Genomic DNA, 22,168 nt, shown 5'->3' on the forward strand with positions numbered 1-22,168 from the left:
TTTATTGGAAGGGGAACACCTGGGTGGCTCAGTCGGTTGAGCATCTGACTTCACCTCAGGTCATGACCTCACACTTTGTGAGTTTGAGCCCCGCATCGGGCTCTATGCTGATAGCTCGGAGCCTGGAGCCTGCTTCAAATTCTGTGTCTCCCCCTCTCTCTGCCCCTCCCCTGCTCATGCTCTGTCTCTCTCTCTCAAAAATAAATAAACATTAAAAAAATAATTAAAAAAATAAATAATTTAGGGGCGCCTGGGTGGCTCAGTTGGTTAAGCGTCCAACTTTGGCTCAGGTCATGATCTCACGGTTTGTGAGTTCGAGCCCCGCGTCGGGCTCTGTGCTGACAGCTCGGAGCCTGGAGCCTGCTTCGCAGTCTGTGTCTCCCTTGCTCTCTGCCCCTCCCCCACTTGTGCTCTGTCACTCCCTATCAAAAATAAATGAATGAATGAATGAATGAATGAATAAATAATTGATTGGTAGGTTCTTTTGGGTAGTCCACGTACATCACCAAATTGCGAGTAGGAGCAGTTTTTATTCTTGTGTTCATATTCTTATACTTGTTTGCTTTTATCTTGCTTATCAGATTGGTAGGACATTCTTATCTCATTCTCATATCCAGAGGTAAAGCTTTTAACATTCAATCGTGTTTGTGTAAGATTATTTATAGGTACATTTTATTAGATTCAAGCAATTTTATTTATATTTGGTAAAAGTTCTGTTCATGAATATATATTGGCTTTGGGCAAGTTCTTGTTCAGAAATTATCTGGAAGGTAACATGTTGTTTCCCCCTTTATTCCGTTAAAGTGACAAATTTCATTTTTTTTTCAAACGTTAAACGATTCTGTTGTTGTTGTTGTTGTTGTTGTCGTTGTTGTTCCAAACGTGATGGATTTATTTCATTTTACTCTGCTGCAAAACAAAAGTTCCAGTACAGCACAGAGACCATTATCTTTTAAAAGGTCTTGAAACGTGTGGGACATGCAAGACATGATGTATAAAGTGGAAGCTTGGATCACACTTCCTTTATAACCCAACACTACATTGTCACTGAGGCACGCATGTGAAAATAACACTGTGGCACTGAACTGAAATGTGGCACAGACGTGACAATTCTCGGCCTGCCTTCAAGCACCAACCTTGGGATGGACTTAGGATCTCTAGACTTCAGTGTGGGGAAGACTATTACCATTCTTGGGAAGAATAAAAAGTTCACGCTTCTGAAATTTCACAGAAGAGTTTTAAGGCCCGAACACAGTGTGTCCATTTCTCTTCATGTCCAGAGACAAAACGGATGCTTTACTCAAAACCACGTGAAGCTTCATAGCTCGGACCCCACCCCAAACTTGTGACCTCCTGCATTCATGTTCTTTCCATCAGTGAAAGCTGATAGGGTAGGTTTGACTACTGGCTGAAAGGTTTGAGTATAACCCAGTCCAATCAGACTGGGATTACTCACTTTGGCCTATAGAGAAGTTCTACAAGCCAGTGTGTATTTAGCAGCAACGTCAAAACAGGTGCTGGTGACAGCTACGCAAGCCAGGTTCACTGGCAATTCAGTCTTCTCGTTTTAAGCCCCTGGTAGATAGAACCTCCAAATTCAGTGCCATCGTTTACATGCGTGTGCAGCTGGAGGTGTGCATCCCTGTAGCCCAGGGCAAAATGATCCTGTGACAGTTTGGATTTGGCTGTGTCAAAACTTATCTGAGAGCCAGCAAGCAACCTCCAGTGGCTAACACAGCCCAGTCATAGATGGTTGGTCCAGAAAAATCTGTATCCGCATCACCGTCAAGACAGAAACAATCTTATTTATAGGGAATTTCAATTTTCTGCTCTCCCTCAGTATAAATATGGTACCGAGAGTCAGTTTCAACCCTTCAGCCAACTTACTCTACAAAGAAGCTTCCGTCCCAAGAGTATTGTCCATGTTCCATTTGTTGGTTGGAAGTAAGTCCCCAGTTACAGATCTTCTATTTGGTCTCTAGGTGGTCTGATGCTTTCCCTGTATCCGTGGAAGCATGACCAGAAGTAGAAAATTCCACTCCGCTACAAGATTTGGTTCTCAGATCTACTGACTATACCAAAACCAAATCCTCTGTTGAAGACATCCTTGGCAGCCATTCCCAGGTCATGCTAAGTCAGTGTGTTACATGTATCTCCAGCCAGAGGGCTTGTCCCCATTCTGCCAGGGCAACCAGAATATTAAACCATTCTCACATTCTTGGAATAGCCCCGTTTGGTCACAGTGTATTCACCAGACATTGCTGGATTTATTTTGCTAGGAGTTAATTTATTTATTTTTTACATTTATGTAAAACATCATGTTATTAGCCTGTAATTTTCCTTTTTTATAATGTGCTTGTCAGGTTTTGGTATTGAAGTAACACTGGCCTCAGAAGACAAAATGGAAAGTGTCTCTATTCTCTGGAGAAGTTTATATACAATTGGCATAATTTTTTCTCAAATATTTGGTAAAATTCACCAGTGAAGTAATCTGGATTTATTTTTTTTATGGAAAATTTAAAATTATGTGTTCCATTTCTTTTATTGTTATAGGACTATAGAGATTTTCTTGTGTCAGTTTAGGTTAACACTGCTTTTCTGGAAAATTTTCCACTGGTAAAAAAAAAATTTAGTTATTTACATAACATTGTTATAATATCCTCTTATGATATTTTAAATATTTGTAGGATCTATAACAGAGTCCCCTCTTTCATTCTTGACATGGGTTATTTTTACCTTTTTTTCTTTGATCTCACCAGGGAATTAGGACTTTATTAGTCTTTTCAAAGAGCCAACTTCCTGTTGTGTTGGCCCTCTCTCTGTTGTATTTACTTTATATTCCATTTAGTTCTCTTCTTATTATGTTTTCCTCTCTTCCACTTTGAGTTAGATAACTTTCTAACTTTTTGAGATAGATACTTAGATCAGTGATTTTTCAGCTTTTCTTCTTTTCTATTATATGTGTTGTAAGGGTATAAATTTTCCTCTAAGTATGGCATTAACTGCAACCAATATGCTTTGCAATATTTTCATTATCATTCCAGTAAAATATTTTCTAATTCCCCTTGTTCTTTCTTTCTTTCTTTTTTTTCATGTTTATTTACTTTTGAGAGAGAGAGAGAGAGACAGAGCACAAGTGGGGAAAGGGCAGAGAATGGGGAAAGGGGAAAGGGCACAGAATCTGAAGCAGGCTCCACGCTCTGAGATATCAGCACAGAGCCCGACGCAGGGCTCAAACTCACAAACCTTGAGATCATGACCTGAGCCGAGGTCAGACGCTTAACCAACTGAGCCTCCCAGGCACCCCTCCATTGTTATTTCTTCATTGACTTATGGGTTATTCAGAGGATAATTCTTAATTTTCATACCTGGAGGGATCTTCAAATGGTCTATTTATAATTTATTTCTAATGTAATTCCACTACTGCCAGACAATAAGCTATATCATTTCAATCCTTTGGTGTTTGTTAAGGTTTGATTTAAACCTAGCATGTGGTAATTTTTATAAATAATCCAAATGTAATTTTAAAAATGAAATCTACAGTGTTGAGTGAAATATTGTTTATCTACCAATTAGGCCAGATTTGTTAATTGTGAAGTCCAAATCTATATTTTTTATCTCCTTAATGAGAAAGGCATGTGAAAATTTCACACTATGCTTGGAGATTTATCCATTTCTTCCTGTAGTTATGCTGAGTTTTGCCTTACACATTTTAAGGCTATTTTATTAAGCGCATACAGTTTAGAATCACTATATATTTCTGGTAAATTAAACTACTTATTTTTATAAAATAGTCTATCTCTACCAATTATTTCTTCCTTAAAGTCCACTTTGTCTGATAATAATATAATAACCCTGGCTTTTTTGGTTAGTATTTGCATGATACATCTTTTTTTTTATTACCTTACTTTCAATATTTCTGTGTCCTGATCTTTGTGATGTGTTTCTTATAAGCAGCATATAGTTGTTTTCTCACTCCAGATCTACCATCTTACCATTTGCTTTCTAGTTGTCCCACATATTCTATGTTTCTTTTATTACTTTCAAATTGATTGTTTCTGTTATCCCATTTTCCCACTCATTTTGGCATTTATACATTACTTTACTATTCTTTTAGTGGTGACCCTAGATATTATTACACACATCCTTAAAAAAAAAATCAACATCAAATAGAAATACTTTTATCTCTTCCTGGACAGTACTAGAACTTTATAGCACTTTAACTATATTTACCTTATTATCCAACTTAGATGCTATTTTGCCATATGTTTGTCAATTTAATTAACTTTATTAAGAAGGAGTTGGCACGGCATAAAATGTTCCTGTTTTAAGTGTACAGTTTGAGGCGTTCTGACAAATGCATACACCCATGTGACCATCGTGATATAGAACATTTACTTCACCCTGAAAAGTCATCTCATGCTTAGGTAACTATTGATCTCTTTAAGATTGGTTGGTTGTGATTGATTTTTAAAAATTTTTTAATGTTTATTTATTTTTGAGAGAGAGAGACAGGGCATGAGTCGGGGAGGGGCAGAGAGAGAGGGAGACACAGAATCCAAAGCAGGCTCCAGGCTCCAAGCTGTCAGCACAGAGCCCGATGCCAGGCTCACCAATGAAGATATCATGACCTGAGCCAAAGTTGGACACAACTAAGTCACCCAGGCGCCCCTGACTGATTTCTTTAAGATCATCATGATCCTTAAGACTATCTCATGTTTTGAGATTCATTCATGTTCTTACAGATATCGCTAGTTCACTACTATGTATAGCTGAATGATATTCTATTGTGTTAATAGTCCACAATTTATTTATACATTCACCACTTGATGGATATTGGAATTGCTAGGTCTCATATGTTTGTTTAATTTTTTTAAAGAAACTACCAAATTGTTTTCAAAGTGGTTTTGCCATGCATTTTGATTTTTATATATTTAAACCCCATAAAATTTTATCACTATGATCTCAGTCATCAATAATTATTTTTATTTCTCCTTTCTGTGTATCTTATATTTTTCTCTTCATTCTTTTTGCATCTCTGAGCTGCTGTCTGGAATAATTTTCTTTCTGCCTGAAAAACATCTTTATTTTCATTAGTGTAGGTCTGCTGCTGATGAATTCTATTTTTATCTGTCCAAAAATGTATTTATTTCGCTTACATTTTTGAAGGATATTTTGGATGGTATTGAAATATAGATTGTGATTATTATCTCTTAATATTTTGAAGACACCATTCCATTGTCTCCTGGCTTTTATTGTGTCTATTGGAAAGTAAACTGTCAGTCTTATTGCTATTACTTTGAAGGTAATGTTTCTTCTTTTATTAGCTACTTTTGAGACCTTTTTTACCCTTCATTTTCAGCAGTTGTACCATACTATGCTTAGGTGTGTTTTTATAGTTATCTGCTTGGTTCTATAGTGCTTCTTAAATCTGTAGTTTGATATCATCAATCCATTTTGGAAAATTCTCAAGTGTTATCTTGGCAAATAACAATACTGTCCAATTCTCTTCTTTCTTCTCCTTCTGGACACCAATTATGCATATCACAAAACTTTTCACTGTATCTTTTATGTTTCTTAGTCCCTTTTCTTCATTTACTGTACTTTTGTTTCTCTGTGCTTTTATTTTGGATATTTATTACTGATCTTTCCATTTCCTATTTCTCTCTCTAGCTGTTAAACTCATTGCCAAATTTTTCTGTTCCCGAAGTTTCATTTTAAAAATAATTTCCAGGGGCGCCTGGGTGGCGCAGTCGGTTAAGCGTCCGACTTCAGCCAGGTCACGATCTCGCGGTCCGGGAGTTCGAGCCCCGCGTCGGGCTCTGGGCTGATGGCTCAGAGCCTGGAGCCTGTTTCCGATTCTGTGTCTCCCTCTCTCTCTGCCCCTCCCCCGTTCATGCTCTGTCTCTCTCTGTCCCAAAAATAAATAAACGTTGAAAAAAAATTTTTTTTAAATAATTTCCAGTTTTCTGTAAAAATTCTCAATTATGTCTTTTATTTCTGTAAACATATTAGTACAGTTATTTTAACATCTGTGTCTGATTATCCGGATACCTATAAGTCATTTTTTGTGTGTGTTTTCCCCTTTGGTTATCTATTACATTAACTTGTCTCGTCATAGTCTTGATTATTTAAAAGCGAATATTAGATATAGTACATGAAAAATTGTAGAGAAACACTGAAGTTTAAGATGATAGTCTCTTTCAGTAGAGAGGATTTATGTTTTTCTTCTTGGTAAGAGCTAAAGGTTCTAGCAATCCTAAATAACCTGAGTCTAACAAGGGATTGGGATTATTTGAAGCTGCTTTAGTCCCTTTGAGATTAGATTATTTATAGTTCACTTATTGAGATTAGATTATTTATAGTTCACACTTAGTCCTAGGGTGCAGCCATGTAGTTTATCCAAAGTTTAGAGGGGTACTTGGATCCTTGTCACCCTCTATTGAACTCCTCAGCCTCTCATCTGCCTCTTCTAGAAGCTCCAGAGTCCTGAATGCAATGCCCATCTTCCTGTTTTCCTTCTTTTCTAAGATCTTGGCTCCATGATTCTTCACTGGCTTCTTAATTCCCTGATGCCTTCAAACATTTTTAAAAAATAATTGTTCAGCTCTTCTAGCTGTTAGCAATAGGATTAATCTGAATTACTTAGATTACCACAATCAGAAGGGGGCCTCCCAGAACACAAATGTTTAGGTATAAATGAATCAGAGTGAAGAAAAAGTCTACAAAATAAAGTATTAGAAATCAGATGCACTTGAACATGAAAACAAAGAACATAAACAGTACAAGTGAAATACAGCTATAGCCTCTTAGGTAGTCTTCAATATCTCTGTTATCGTCTATATGCTATCTTTTATATGTTTTATCTCCTGTATATATTCTACCTTATGACTAGTCACCTCCCTACTTTGGTACATTTGCCTGGGAAGTGTAATGGAATTTGTTATATAAACCTCAATTGTCAAGTTATTAGTGAGAACATACAAGAAATTGAGAGAGGGAAAGTAAATGATATATACTACGGTTACTTGGGTAATAAAATAAGAATATAAGATGCAATTGGTTGATCAATTCTTAGGGACAAAACAATTGCCACTCAAAAAATTAACTGATAAAGAGATGTGAGGAATAGTAAAGATATAAAATATAAAAATTAGGATAACTCCATGGTGGTTGTGAGGGTGGAGGGAAAAAAAGCCAAACTAAGAGCAAAGTAGTATTACTAAAGCAAAAGGGCAGTAGCATTTGAAAATAAATAAACAAATCTTCAAAGAAGCTTTATCATCAAGAAAAATAATAGAAAATGAAGTGGTGGTAAAATAGAAATCAAGGAAATAAAAGTTCTCAAACCCCAAACTCCTTTAAATATAAATTCCTATTGAAAAATAACTTTTCCATAAGTTAATCTATTATTTTCTGCTTCAGTAATTACAAGGCATATCATGTATTTCAATAATTTTTGTTACGTTAGGACTTTATCATCAGTTTTTTAGGATTACCACTTTGATCATAGCCTTTATTGAAGAGATGGAAGATGTCAAACGTGTATGGGACTAGGATGAGTCTACACAGACCCAACTTATCCTGAAGAATATTTTTTGGAATAAATTCCTGGCATAATTTTTTTCCTTGCCTTGGCTTCTTTTTCTTAAAAATCTGCTTACAAAGGGGTCCAGTGAACTCTTTCCAGTTCAGTAAACTGTCATCCAGTCCAGCTCCAGTGAACTGGTTGATCCATGACTTGAAAGAAAAGTACAATTTCCAGAGTTGTAGCAATTTAGTGTCACTGTACCAAGTCAAAAGATGCATTTATAAACGAGGGAGAGGAAAGGAGACAGAATTATTGAGAATGAAGTATGAGAAGCAGTTAAATATTTTAGCTTGAGGTCTTTCTTCATTGTCATGACAAGAAAGTGTACTGAATGATGTTGAAAGCCAAACAAGCCATCCCAGGCTAGGTAGGACCTCAGAGCTTCAAGATTCGTTTACTTGAGAACAAAAGAGGGCACCAAGCACAGTACTGCAGGTGCTCTAACCTGGTACATTTTGGAAGTCAACATGGGGAGCACATGATGCTAGACAGACCCAAGAACTTTGAGCTCTTTTAGTCTTGCTTTTATAATTGAAGAGCAGGTTGGTAATATGGGGAGTATATTAGACAACATATCTAGTAATGTTGAACACAAATCTGGCATTTGAAAATGGGAAACTACATTTGGAAAGACTGTTCACACAAGCCATCAAAATAGATCAGAATATGAGTAAAAATGCAGAGATTGCACTCTCAAAATAGGATATATGTTTCTTACTCTGAACTTCTGACTCAGGATGTCTCCTCTATGGATTTCTTTGCACTTGCTGTTATGAAATGGTTTGATGAAACCATTTACTGTACTGACCCAGAAATTCTCCTCTTGTTTTGAGTTATCCTGCATTATCTTTAGTTGTTTCAAAGAAAGGTATGAAATTTTCAGACAAATGAACGAATAGCTTTAATTAGAAACTAAACATATATGAGAAGGGATTGAAGGAGATTGCCTGGAGTGTTAGAAAACAAAATAATCCAAGGGTACATCTTTTCTAAAAGTTTGATAATCATTGCATTATCTAGAGTATATCTAAAAACACTATATAATTTCCATACATGTGTCTCTTTTTTTAATGTTTTATTTTTTGAGAGAAAGACAGAGCACAAGCAGGGGAGGGGCAGAGAAAGAGGAAGACACAGAATCCTAAGCAGGCTCCAGGCTCCGAGCTGTCAGCACGGAGCCTGACGTGGGGCTCAAACCCACAAACCGGGAGATCATGACCTGAGCTGGAGTCAGATGCTTAGCCAACTGAGCCACCCAGGCGCCCCTCCATACATGTGTCTTAAAGTGAGCTGAAGCTACAACATATAAACAAAACAAAACAAAACAAAACAATGAACTGAGAGAAAAAGTCTTGTCTCAAGAATACATAATCAAAACAATTGGTGGATTTATGCTTTTTGCTTTTTGTCACATTGAGTCATGTACCACTTATACAACTATTGTCTCTCAAGTTCTGATTTACCTTCTGTGCTCTGCTTCGTAATGGTGGGGCTGGTACTCTACCCACAATTTTCTCGTGCCAGCTGGCTCTCTCTTAGAGTGCCAACAAGGAGTATTAGAGGGCGCCTAGTAGGCAGGAGGAAGGAAAGAAACCTACTCTTTTTTGTAGCTTCCTGTTTGCTTCCTGTTCCGGTCAGCAGCAGAAGCCCTGCTTCCTGCCTCCTGAAGCCTTACTCTGTGCCACAGGCAGCAGTTTCCAGTTCTCTTAACCTTTACAGAACCTAACTCAGTGTCCCACCCCCGCCCCCTCAGAGACGCCACCACTAGCTGCCGGCCTCTTGTCCTCAGAGGTCTGCGCTTCTGCTCCGTGGGACTTTTCTCTAAGCTTCAAAATTGTCAGCATTCCAACATCTTCCCTTCATTGGAACCCTAGATGGGTTGCTGCTTCCTGCAGTTGCTAAGTCAGTCTATAAAATGCAACACCTTAGTGTTCCATTTTTGCCTTGTCAGTTACTTTGATGGGTAGAATAATGGTCCCCCTAAAGACATCCACATCCTAATCCCCAAAACCTGCGAACCTGTTACCTTACATGGCAAAAAGAATTTATCAGTTAAGGATCTTGAGATGGGAAGATTCTCCTGAATTATCTGCATGGGCCCCGCGTAATCACAAGGGTCCTTATGAGAGGGAGGCAGAGGGTCAGAGTCAGAAAAGGGGGTGTGCCAGGGGAAGCAGAGGATGGAGTGAAGCCAGGGCCAACGAGACGAAAAAATGCAGGTGGCCTCTGGTAGTTGGAATAGGCAAGGGAACATAAATGCCCTGGAGCCTCCAAAAGGAACACAATTCTACTGACACTTTGATTTTAGCCCGCTAGAAATGATTTTGGACTTCTGACCTTCTAGAAATTTACAGTAACAAATCTGTTACTGTGTGGTCTCAGGCCACTAAATCTGAGGTAATTTGTTATAGCGGTAATAGAAGCCAACTCCCATTACCTAGACTAATATTAAACCTACCTACCTAGTTTAGAATACTTTATATTAAATTCTGTCTGTTAAACTAACTGTGGGGGTTTGAATCTCCTGACTTGACCTTGACTGATTCAAGTAGAGCTGGATGTCTAGTTCTGCGTTATTAAAAGGTTAAGTGCTGCTCAGTTATATTTTATTTTATTTTACTTTATTTTGTTTTCTTTTATTTTATTTTTTATTATTTATTTTGTTTGAATAATCAGGTCTCAGTTGTGTTCTCCAAGGTTACCATTAGTTTGTGATGACATACTTAGCATGGAATGTTTTAAAAATAGTCTTCCTATTTAGGCCAACTTTACACTGCAGAATATAACATTAAAACATATGAACTACATTAGAAATTAAGACAAAAGACACTTGCCAATTTGTCAGGTTGTTGTGAAAATTAGGAAAACCCAGCGTAAGGTCTGTGGCACTCATTATGGTCATTGTGTGGGAAGCAGAGAAGAAGACCTGGTCTGGCTGAGACCAGGAGTCTGGTGAGTGAGGAAATGAGCGAATGTTACTTACCTGGACATGAAGGTACAATTCAGTAACTGGGAAGGCCAGGAAGACTGGGAGACAAGGTCAAGTGCCAACTCTAGGGATTTAGCAGAGGCATGAAATCATAGCTATACAGAGTGATTCAGGTTGTTGAATTAAATCCAACATTCAAGAAATGCCTAGTGGATTAGAAGCAAGACTGCCATCGTGGTTTTTAGTAGAAAAATAGAGTTCATCGTCCAGGGGTGTCTACAAAGGTAGTAATGAGCAAGTCGATCTACAAAACTACCTCTTCAGAAGGGCTTGATCTCTATTCTCAAAGCAGTTACATGAATATGTGTAGGGTTCACTCTGATTTCTGTAACTTCTATCCCTCAGTGTGAAAGTGTACAAGGACTCCGAGTCCATTTAGGGTTAAATACATCTACAAAATATATGTAATATACGACATGCTTAATATTATATTTATATATTTCGACACATTAATGCTTTATATATTCGTACTTAATATATTTATATTTATATACATAAAGAGACTTGCTGTAAGGAGTCAGATCATATAATTACGGATGCTGGCAAATCCAAAATCTGCAGGATGGGCCAGGAACCTCGAGAGTCAGGTATAGCTGATGCTGCAGTTCGAGTCCAAAGGCCATCTGCGGGCAGAATTCCCTCTTGCTCTGGTGAGGTCAGTCTTAATTCTATTAAGGCCTTCAACTGATTGGATGCGGCCCATGAACCTTATGGAGGTCAATCTGCTTGACTCAAAATCCACTGATTCAGATGTAAATCTCATCCAAAACACCCTCATAGAAATATTCGGATTAATGTTTGACCAAATATCTGGATATCATGGTCCGGCCAAGGTGACACAAAATTGACCGTTACAACCTCTTACCTAGCTGATGAGATAGAGGAAGATACTATATTTTAAGAGCAGAGGATATTCACATAGCCTTGCTATAAGCTTTTATTTCCTCCAGTATCCTGAAGACAATAGAACAAATTATTTTGTCTCCAGAGAACTCCTATTCCCTTTGATAATAGAACAATTTGAGAACTAAATTATGTAGTGCTCTCTTCAAATGCAGGGTCCAGCTGAAACAAACCAATTGTATTTTGTTTCAAGGTTGTCTTTTTAAAAAAAAGTATAATTATAGTAAAATATCACCTATTTAAAAAGAAGTAATCTGAGAAGTTTTTCTTATTAAATGTAATTGCAAAAACAGAAATAATCACCTCCCCTTAAGGGAGGGTTAAGAAGCAAACGCTTCTAGGGGCACCTGGGTGGCTCAGTTGGTTAAGCATTTGACTTCAGCTCAGGTCATGATCTCATGGTCTGTGAGTTCAAGCCCCCATGCCAGGCTCTGTGCTGGCAGCTCGGAGCCTGAAACCTGCTTCGGATTCTGTGTGTCCCTCTCTCTCTGCCCCTCCCCCACCGGTGCTCTGTCTCTCTCTCTCAAAAATAAATAAGCATTAAAAAAATTTTTTTTTAAAAGAAGCAAAAGCTTCTATAAAGCACATATATTTTTTTTCTAAAGGAAAAGCAACTGTATTAAACATTAGACTACCAATTATAATAGCAAGACACATTGAAAGAAGTGAGAAGTGACAATTCATAGCTAAAAGAAACAATAACCCTTAGACCTCTGATTGCTTTCTACTTCTTCAGTAATCGACTGGGGGTCACATAGTGTTTGGGTACGGGAGTGCTATCCATCCCCTGAAGGTAGTATAGTCCCAGAGCACACGATGATAATTAACAAAATGATTGAGTCATTCAATTGGCTTACATTCAGAACAACATTGAATCTGTAAGAAAGGTTAGATATTAAATCAAGATGAAAAACAGAGTGCATCTTTCTCTACCCAAAATGTCCAAAAAAAAAAATCTTAAAACATTCAAAGAACGCATTAAAAAGAGAGAGAGAAAAACAAATAAGAAGCACAGCCAGAAAGCTTCAAACTTTGAGGAAATTCGTGAGTGATTAAAAGCAGATGGGATCCTGTTAATTGAGGAAACCCTAATCCAAAACACATGCAGGAGAAGGCAGCTATGGAGTCCAGGAGAACTTCTGACAGAATTTCCAGCGCAGAGTCAAGGGAAAAGGAGGGAAATAACGGAGTCGATAAGCAATTTGGCAACTGAACCACGGAGGAAGGTGGACCTCTCCTCCTTCCCCTTCTCGTGCCGAGTGACAGCAGCCACAGAGTGTAGCCCCGGTGACGGCAGGGCTGGCCAGGCAGAGTGGAGGACCTGGGCCACCGCCCCTGGTGAGATCTGAGAAGCGCATCCGATGTCCAAGCTGTCAAATAGGCAGGCGCGTACTTGGTTGTGGAACTCAGGGGAAAGGTAGGGACTGGAGAGGCCAGACTGGACTCATGGGACCTGGATGGTATTTGAAGCCATGAGACTACGTGAGATTACCTGGAGAAAGAATGCAGAAAAGGAAGAGCTCCAGGACATCTCGACAGATGGAGGACAGGTTTTATCTACGTGACACTGAAACGATCAGTTAGTGGAATTAGTTCATGGTTGTGAAAAAAAAGGGCATTGGAGGTTACGTAGAAGGGGGCTTTGCCTACCTAGAGCAGAACTGAGACACATTCTAGTCCCCCTACCGAATCCAGGGCCGTCAGGGTTCCTGGGAGATCTTTGAGGGGAGGCTGCCTTGCTTCTCTTTACATATCTGAGCTGCCACACAACAGGTGCTTGACCAGTGTCTATTTAATGAACACATTTTTACATTTATAAATAAACTTCCATAGCTTGGGGAGAATTTGGACCAAATTTCTCATTGTTGTTGAGCATTTCCTCCACCCACCTCAAATGCTTGCTCTCCATTCTTCTCCCTTTGCAGGTCTACAAATGTCTACAAATATATCTTTTGGATTTAAAGACTTTTAAGTAAAAAGGGACATCCTTCCTTTTTACCTGTCTCAATATTAAATTGGCATTTTGTCATTTTATTTCTAGTTTTCCAGCTGGGACTAATTTCACTTTTCCATCAAGACCTTTATGCAGAAAATATTGAATGAGGAAATATTCCCTCCGCAGGGAATACCTCCAAGGACAGTAATGGAAGATGATTATCTGACAACAAGAGCAGTGACCACACGGTTCAGCTGTTTCCCAAATGGAGATTTGACCTTCATGATGATCTCTGAGTGTGATTTCATTAAAGGAACCAGCGGGTTCCTTGTATTGTTTAACTGGAATGGTAACAATACTCATATCCTCTTGGAATTCTAATGTCTATCTAGATCGCAGTGGAGAAGAGTACCTGTTTACTGATGTTCTCTAGAGTTGATAGGAGCACCCATCGTTGCAAAGAGGAGGAGGGAAACAGACAAGGGATAGATGCACAAGGAAAAAAATGTGTTGTGCGATATTTCCATGACCATAAATATAGCTCTACCTTATAATTTTTTATGACTTCAGAGATTCCATTTTACAAATGTATAACAACTTCCTTCACCCAATCTACATTCTTGGACGTCGATTTTTTTCCGCTCGTAAACATCTGTTGTGGACAGTTTTGAACCCCTGTCTGATTATTTCTTGAGATAAATTCTTAGAAGAGAGATTAGTAGATTACAGGATATTCACTGTAGAGGATTTTTGACATGTACTGCCAAAGTGCTCTTCCGAAATGTTGTACCAACAGGTCCTCTCGTTATCAGTGACCCCTTTTCCCACTCCATTGCTAACTTAGAGCATTAACGTTCTTTGAAATCTTTGTCAATTATTTGGGTGAAAAAGGTAGCTGACTGTGGTTAAAATTTACGTTTCTTTGCTTACATTTTTTACATTTTTATTCAGGTCCAATTTTTCAAGCTGTTGAAGATGCAACAAGAAAAATGCAACCTAGTGCTGCTTCTTTTCTCCAGGGTATCTTGTACGGTGGTAGATTTTGTTCAACAGGCTCCCACCAAGGGTCTTAGGACCCACGCATCTGGGCAGTCACACAGCAAGACACAGAAGAGACTGAGAAATCTGAGCCTGTGTCCCAACCCTTTGCTTCTTACCCTGAAACTGTGATCTTTCACAAGACAGCAGAATAGCGTCTTAAGGCTGAGGAAATGTACCTCTTTTTTTTTTTAATTTTTTTTCAACGTTTATTTATTTTTGGGACAGAGAGAGACAGAGCATGAACGGGGGAGGGGCAGAGAGAGAGGGAGACACAGAATCGGAAACAGGCTCCAGGCTCTGAGCCATCAGCCCAGAGCCCGACGCGGGGCTCGAACTCCCGGACCGCGAGATCGTGACCTGGCTGAAGTCGGACGCTTAACCGACTGCGCCACCCAGGCGCCCCAGAAATGTACCTCTTTTAAACAGAGTTCACCTAATGATGAAAGACCTTTGCTATTGGAATGTATTGGAGAAAAACCAACTTTTTGCTTTCAGAAAACAACTTTTCTGCAGGGTAGCAGAAAGCAGAGTAACGAGAATGGGATATTGCCAACTTCACCACTTTATGAAAAGCAATGTCGACGGCAAGAAGCCCTTTCCTTTCTGGGCCAAAGATCAATCAAGAGCCTACTCTTCACATATCCCCTCTAACAATTTAGTAGGAAACTTTATAACGCTGACCTAATTAAAAGGTTTCTTTTGTAGTGCCTGCAGTTTGGGTTAGTGGTTTGTTCTCGCTCTCTCTGTTATTGACGCAAAGCCGTGCGAGCTTCGGTTTTCCCACTGTTATGCACCAGGCTTGCCTAGGTCAGTAACACACTGGGTTGCAGGCTTTTAGGGTTTTAGAGGATTACAAATGGTAGCCTCTCATGGCCACAAGATCACAAAGTGGCATTTTATCCCACAATGAAGGGCTTGGGTTTTCTCTGTAAAAACAAATTGTTATATTGCAGATGGGCCATCTTTTCTTCAAAAAGGAGAAAAGACCTACTTCCAATTCAAGCAGGATATCGCGTGTTGCAGAGGAGCGAATGCTTTTTGGAACAAATTGCTTGTACAGGGCAAAGGAATGCGGGCAAAATGCTGATGAGGTTCAGAAACAAACCTAGTGAAGGGTGGAAAAAGTCTGGCGCGGTATTCGAGCCATAACGAAGCACTTAGCTTATGACAAGAATGTGCTTCAGCCACCCGTGTTCAATGGAGATGTGGAAACCCCAGCCCAGAACTGGCCTCAGTGAATGCCCTCATGTCTGGGCCTCCAACAACCCAGCAGGGACAGCCCCTCGGGGGAAAGGACAGAACTTGTGTCTTAGAGCCAAAGGGACCTCAAAATGTGCCTAGTACAAACGCCTCGTAGGTTAATAGCCAGCCCAGAGGAGATCCACAGGACGCCCAGCTGGACCTGAGATGCTCTCCCTCCACCCATGCCAGGTGCCGCCCAAGTCCCTCTCCTATCAGCTGCCCCTCTGTAGGAGAGGGAAGAATTCTCCATACATGCTAACATATATATACAGATGGAACGGAGGATGTCTGGGATTCCCAAGGATGTGAAAACCTTGGTGGGGACACAGATGAAACCAAGTTGGCTATGGGTTGGTCATCATTCAAGCTGATAATGGCTACGTGGAGATTATTATACTGTTCTCCTTTCACCTGTGTTTTAAAATTTTCATAAGAGGGGCGTCCGGGTGGCTCCGTCTGTTAAGCATCCGACTTCAGCTCAGGTCATGATCTCGCGGTTCGTGAGTTCAAGCCCCGCGTCAGGCTCTGTGCTGACAGCTCAGAGCCGGGAGCCGGCCTCAGAATCTGTGTCTCCCTCTCTCTCTGCCCCTGCCCTGCTCATGCTCTGTCTCTGTCTCTCAAAAAATAAATGAATGTTAATAAATAAATAAAATTTTCATAAGAAAATGCTTTTTAAAATTTTTTTTAATGTTTATTTATTTTTGAGGGGGAGAGAGAGAGAGAGAGACAGAGCATGGGTGGGGGAGGGGCAGAGAGAGGGACACACAGAATCTGAAGCAGGCTCCAGGCTCTGAGCGGTCAGCACAGAGCCTGATGCGGGGCTTGAACCCATGAACTGTGAGATCATGACCTGAGCTGAAGTTGGACGCTTAATCAGCCGAGCCACCCAGGCACCCCAAGAAAATACTTTTTAAAAATCATGAGACAGAAAGAAAGAAAGAAAGAAAGAAAGAAAGAAAGAAAGAGAAATCATCTCTAAAACTCAGGGTGTGAGGAGCTAGGAGGTTCCTGCAGAGCATTGGTCCGGTGTCCTGCACATGGCTTTTGTTCAATAACTACGGACAACATTGATAATGATCAGAAAAATGACATATGGAAAAAAAAGTGGTACAGAGAAACTCAGTAGATGTGAAGGCAGTCCAAGACTTTATCCTCTAATAAAGTACTTCAGCTGATTCACACATAGGTGGCCCAAGGACCACAGTTTGAGAAATTCTTCACCCATGACTTATACGACATAGCCTGATTTCTAGCTTCCAATTGGGCTAATTTCCTTTATTCAAGCAAGGCCACTCTAACAGTAGGATGTGGGCAATTAACTCAATTTACCTCAATAGCCCAAAGGATCTGAAAAGTGTGATGAGAGGTAAGTGCTTCCTAAATGCTACACACACAATTATTCTACTCCCTGAAAATTTATTGGCAGAACGGCCTTCTGTAGTTCTTAAAAATCCTTACATATCAGACTAAAGAAGAACCACTGGCTAGCAACCATTTTATTAGGAGATTTAGTGGGAAAACTGTTAATTATTAAGGGAAAAAATAGGAATATATTGAAAGTTCTTAGCATTCATGAAGGTATTTGATTTAAAGAATGTTTTATACCTTATCATTTGGGGTGCCTGGGTGGCTCAGTTGGTGAAGTGTCTGACGCTTGACTCTGGCTCTGGTCATGATCTCACGGTTCGTGGGATCGAGCCCTGCATCAGGCTCTGTGCTGACAGTACAGAGCCTCCTTGGGATTCTCTCTCTCCCTCTCTCTCTGCCCCTCCCCTGCTTTCTCTCTTTCTCTCTCAAAATAAGTAAACATTAAAGAATAAAATAAAACTTATCATTTATTAGAACAAAATATTAATATGCTAGCATTTCTTTGGCAGGTCTAGGGAGCCAGGTCAGGTTCTGGGGAAAAGAGAAACCAACCGTATTCCTCTCTTATTTGCTTGATTCTGCATAAAGAAAAGCTTGAAGGAAGTAGTGAAAATAGTTAACTACAGATAGGGTAACCATATTATTTTTTGTCTAAATGGGATATTTTTGAAAGGGAAAGGAATCACCATTAATATTTATATCGACACAGTTGGTACAGTTTGGGACTGTCCTAGACAAACCAGTCTGCATGGTCACCCCACCTAGAATGGGTGGGGACGGGTCATGGGGAACAGAGTAAAAACTTCACAAAGTACTCCTTGTTATATTGCTTTGACTTTAGAATCATCAATATATATTACCTATTGGAAACAATGAGAAATAAAATTTAGAAAATATCTGTGAATACCACAGTCATGGTAAAATGGACTACTGGATTTTAATGGTCTGTATGGTGGAGAAGCATTTAATGATATATCAACTCCCTATTGGCAGTGTTTGAAGACAAGATTGGAGCATGCATGAATACAACCACATCCTCACGGGTGAATTTTCCAATGAAGAGTGGAAGATAGTCAGCCTTCATTTATTCAACCATCCATTTGTCATTCATTCAGCTTTCCACAAATATTAATCAAGCACCTTTTACGTGCTAAGTGCTGAGGTAGGATAGATACTGACCTCCTTCCTCATGGAACTTTGCATCCAGAGGAGGCTACAGATAGTACACAGGTCATAAGAAAAGCATAACAAAGTTTGGTGGCCAGGAAAACAGCAATGCTGTGGGCACATGAGCTTCCCTGAGGACATCCCTGAACAGCTGAATGAGTGAAAGAATGAAGGAATGAAGACAGTAGCATAAAATGACCTCTTTTATCTTCCAAATCTGCAATTTGCTTGTTGTATGACACATGGAGCTACTAATATTTTGGAAGAACAAAAATGAATAAACTCAAATTATTCTGACTAGTTGACAAGAGGGTTTGATGATATAGAATATTCCAGAGTTCTGGGTACCAGTTCTTGCACTGGCTTGCTGTGAGACTCTAGGGAAGGTAATAAGACTGTCTAAACTTTAGAAAGTATGCAGTAATGGTGTTTGGCAAATTGCTATCTGTGAGACTTCTAGATCCATAATTCTCTGTCCAATATTTCTCTATTATTTCACTCTACTTCAATAGCAGGCATTTAATTTTCCCCTCTCAGGACCTTTGCACATGCTATTCCCTCTGCTTGGAATGGGCTTGTTCTTCACACGGCCAGCGCCTCTTCATCTTTAGGTCTCAATTTCCCCTTTTCAAAGAGGCCTTCCCTGCTCTCTCTGGCACAGTTAAGTGCCCTTGTTACTTCCTGTTTCCTTCACAGTTCATATCATGCTGTGATAAGAAATTGTAAGTCTTATACATTGTAAGTTTTGTAAAGCAGGAATGGTGTCTGTCTTGCATCCCTAGGGCCTAGCACCTGGGAAGTAGTAGGTTCTCAGGGGATATGTTGAATGAATTGGTAAAAACAAAAACAAAAACAAGAAGAAAGTCCTTTCATTTGGTCATATTCTGAGAGGTGGCTTACACTGCCTCATCAGCTTGCCATTTCCAGCTTCAACGCAGCTGTGTCTTATCCAGACTCACTTGACACAGCAACCCCGTGTCACCGCACACATTTGGGGGTCATGGGTTTGCCTCCATTAGTGTTGCTGCAACACTTAAGTGATTGCAGACTGTGGTGCAGGTCTTGGAGGCAGTTAATCCTGGTTCCAAATCTGGATATTTCTGAGACGTAGCTCCCACAGGACACTGGCTTTTCCGTCTGCATATAATTTTTGCAAAACCGATAATTATTTATAGCAGTTTACACAATTGACATGTAATTCAGCTGGGACTAAAGTAGCAAAGTTGACAAGAAGCCTGCCAATTATGTATTATTTTGGGCCCCTCGGCATAAATCTGTTCTCGAAGAGAGACTGAAAATTATCTTCCCCTGGGCCTCTTCCTTTCCGTGATATTTTTTTTTTTTCCATTTCTGCTTTTACATTGAACTTAAGAAGCTACAGCTAGCTTAATTTAGTAGTTACCACTGAGGGCCTGTCGCCGTCCTCAACCACTGACTCATCTCTCCATTCATTTTATCAATGACATCAGCCCAGGCTAGAAATAAATGCCGAGGAAAAGCCAGCTGAGGAGAACGTACCTACAAAGTTTTTCACTGGGCTCTGAAAATGAATAGTTGTTTTGAAAATGTTTTCATGGTCACCAATGAATCTAATCCAATTCTCTCCTCTTGCCCTCCGCGGAGGCCTAGCTCTCTGAGAATGCCACAGAACGATGGAACATGAGAGGGAAGATTCTAGAATCTAGACTGATTGTGAGGGCAGAGCCAGTCTTCTTTCCTAACGAATTGGGTATAGTTTGTGAGAGAATGGTTCGATGAGGTGGGGCCTGAGCAAGTACAGGGGTGGGGTTCCTGTCAACTAAAATGTGAAAAAGTGGGATTTGAGGGGGAAGATCAAGAGCTCAGCTTGAAACAAGTTTGAGATGCTTGTTAGACACCCAAGTGGAGAGGCCAGAGTGCCTGCCCGTAGGACAACCCCGCCTTCATCAGCGTGTCACTACCACCAGTGGTATCCTTGCTCCTTTCAAAAGAATCATGGTGTTTGCCTCCCTTTCTCCCACTTATTCCTGCCTCCAGGAGTTCTTTGGCATTTTTCCTCGTTCTCAGAGTGTCCTCTCAACTCACTTCTTCCTGTCTGAATTCAAGCCACCCTTCAGTTTCCATTTTTCATTCAACAAACATTTACCCTGAGCCAGCCGGGTGGGGTCCCCACGCCTCCCGGGGGGGAGGAAAGGGGGCCTTTCCTTTCATCCGCACTGCCTCCTCTGATCTCAACCACACGCTGAGCCCCTGCTGCCTGGAGCCCTCCTTCTGACTTCCAGTCATATACAGCCCTGGTTGTCATTTAACAACTTGGGGTGAATATCCTGCCGTCTGCATCGAGTGCTTGGTGCGCGATCAATGACTGCTTGTGGGACTGTATTCACAAGTCTGGCTGAGTCGTTTGGTCTGCAGAGCCTCTCTCTCTGGATGCACCTCCAGACCCAACCCAAACTCCCCCTACCTAGGGGTCTCCCTGGAACAAGAAGTAGGAGAGGAAAGAGAAGAGGGAAGAGAGGGTCTAAGTTGTCAATATTGGACTCTTGGCTTTCATCTAACGGACTACAAGCCCTTGACTCTTCTCCAGCACGTAGCCCTACCCCCCTGAGCCAAGTTAATTAGCACTTCTGTGAGAAGGAGGCTGCATGGTGTCCCATAAACAGCATGGGCTTTGCTCTCAAGCTGACTTGGGCTTGAATTTTGGCTCAACTACCTGCTAGCTGGCAACATTAAGCAAACCACTTAGCTTCTATCACCCTCATCTTACTCACTTCTGTAATAACATACCTTCAAGGCTTTTGTGAGAATTAGTATATATATAGATATATAGATATGTAGATCGATCTATCTATCTTCTATCTATCTATCTATCTATCTAGAGAACTGCCCAGAAAATAAGTGCCATCTTCCCTGAAAGGGCCCACCGGCACCTTCTCTGATTCCTGTGCTGGACCATGCCAATTCTAATAGGATCAGTTCTTTGCCTGCTGGTTTTGGCCAATTCCAGAGGGCAACGTATTACCTAACGACTTTCAGAAGTGAGTCCAGCTTGAGGTACATGCCCTACAAGGGTGGACAGTTGATGTGTCCCCAGGAGAACTAGGGATGAGAGAGAGTGCTTATGGAGAAATTACAAAGAAGTTATGAGGATTCCATGTAAACATTCATTTTCTTCTCTTGGATCTTGACAACTTCCCTCACTCCTAATTTGTTTGGTTTTTAAAATTTTTTCTTAATGTTTGTTTTTGAGAGAGAGAGAGAGAGAGAGAGAGAGAGAGAAAGTGCAAGTGGGAGAGGGGCATAGAGAGAGGGAGACACAGAATCTGAGGTAGGCTCCAGGCTCTGAGCCATCAGCACAGAGGCTGACACAGGGCTCAAACCCATGAACCACGAGATCATGCCCTGAGTTGATGTTGGACGCTTAACCAACTGAGCCACCCAGGAGTCCCTCCTCACTCCTAGTTTGATATGACTTGATCCCAATAATTTTAGGGGCTTGGATAGTGACAGGAATTTTAGCCTTTCCCTACTGCTCTAAGAGCGTGAGTGTGATTGGAAATAGGTGAAGTGTTGCTGGAAGGACTGGCCACCAAGCTTCTGCAACAGTAAAGTAAGTCACAAGGCTCAGTCTACAAAGGCCAAATCAGAGGACGCTCTCCACAACTCAGACAAGAATATCTGAATAGCTGAGAAAGAAGGAAGGGATTGTGGACTTAAACTATAGGGGAACCATTCTCTGCAACTTCCTCAATGCACTCACAAAGGCATGATTCCATTTAACATTTATCCCTCTCTGGGGTGTAGAGTCCCTCAGGTCATAGAGGAGGACATTGCTCAGAGCAACTACAAGGATAGAGTCTGGCTCAGAACCCAGGTCTTCTGATCCCAAGACCAGTATTCTTTCCCCTCCTCTATCCTGCTAGATATAGGTCTCAATTCCTCTCTTCCTGCA

General features: G+C 40.5%; 1 pseudogene; it reads right to left on the reverse strand.

Annotated features, from left to right (window-relative positions):
* Positions 1–1,318: 1,318 nt before the first annotated feature.
* On the reverse strand, positions 1,319–2,259 carry LOC115512915 (annotated as a pseudogene).
* Between the last annotated feature and the right edge of the window lie 19,909 nt (positions 2,260–22,168).

Source organism: Lynx canadensis, chromosome B1 (genome assembly GCF_007474595.2).
Source record: "Lynx canadensis isolate LIC74 chromosome B1, mLynCan4.pri.v2, whole genome shotgun sequence".
In the NCBI taxonomy this organism is placed as follows: Eukaryota; Metazoa; Chordata; class Mammalia; order Carnivora; family Felidae; genus Lynx; species Lynx canadensis.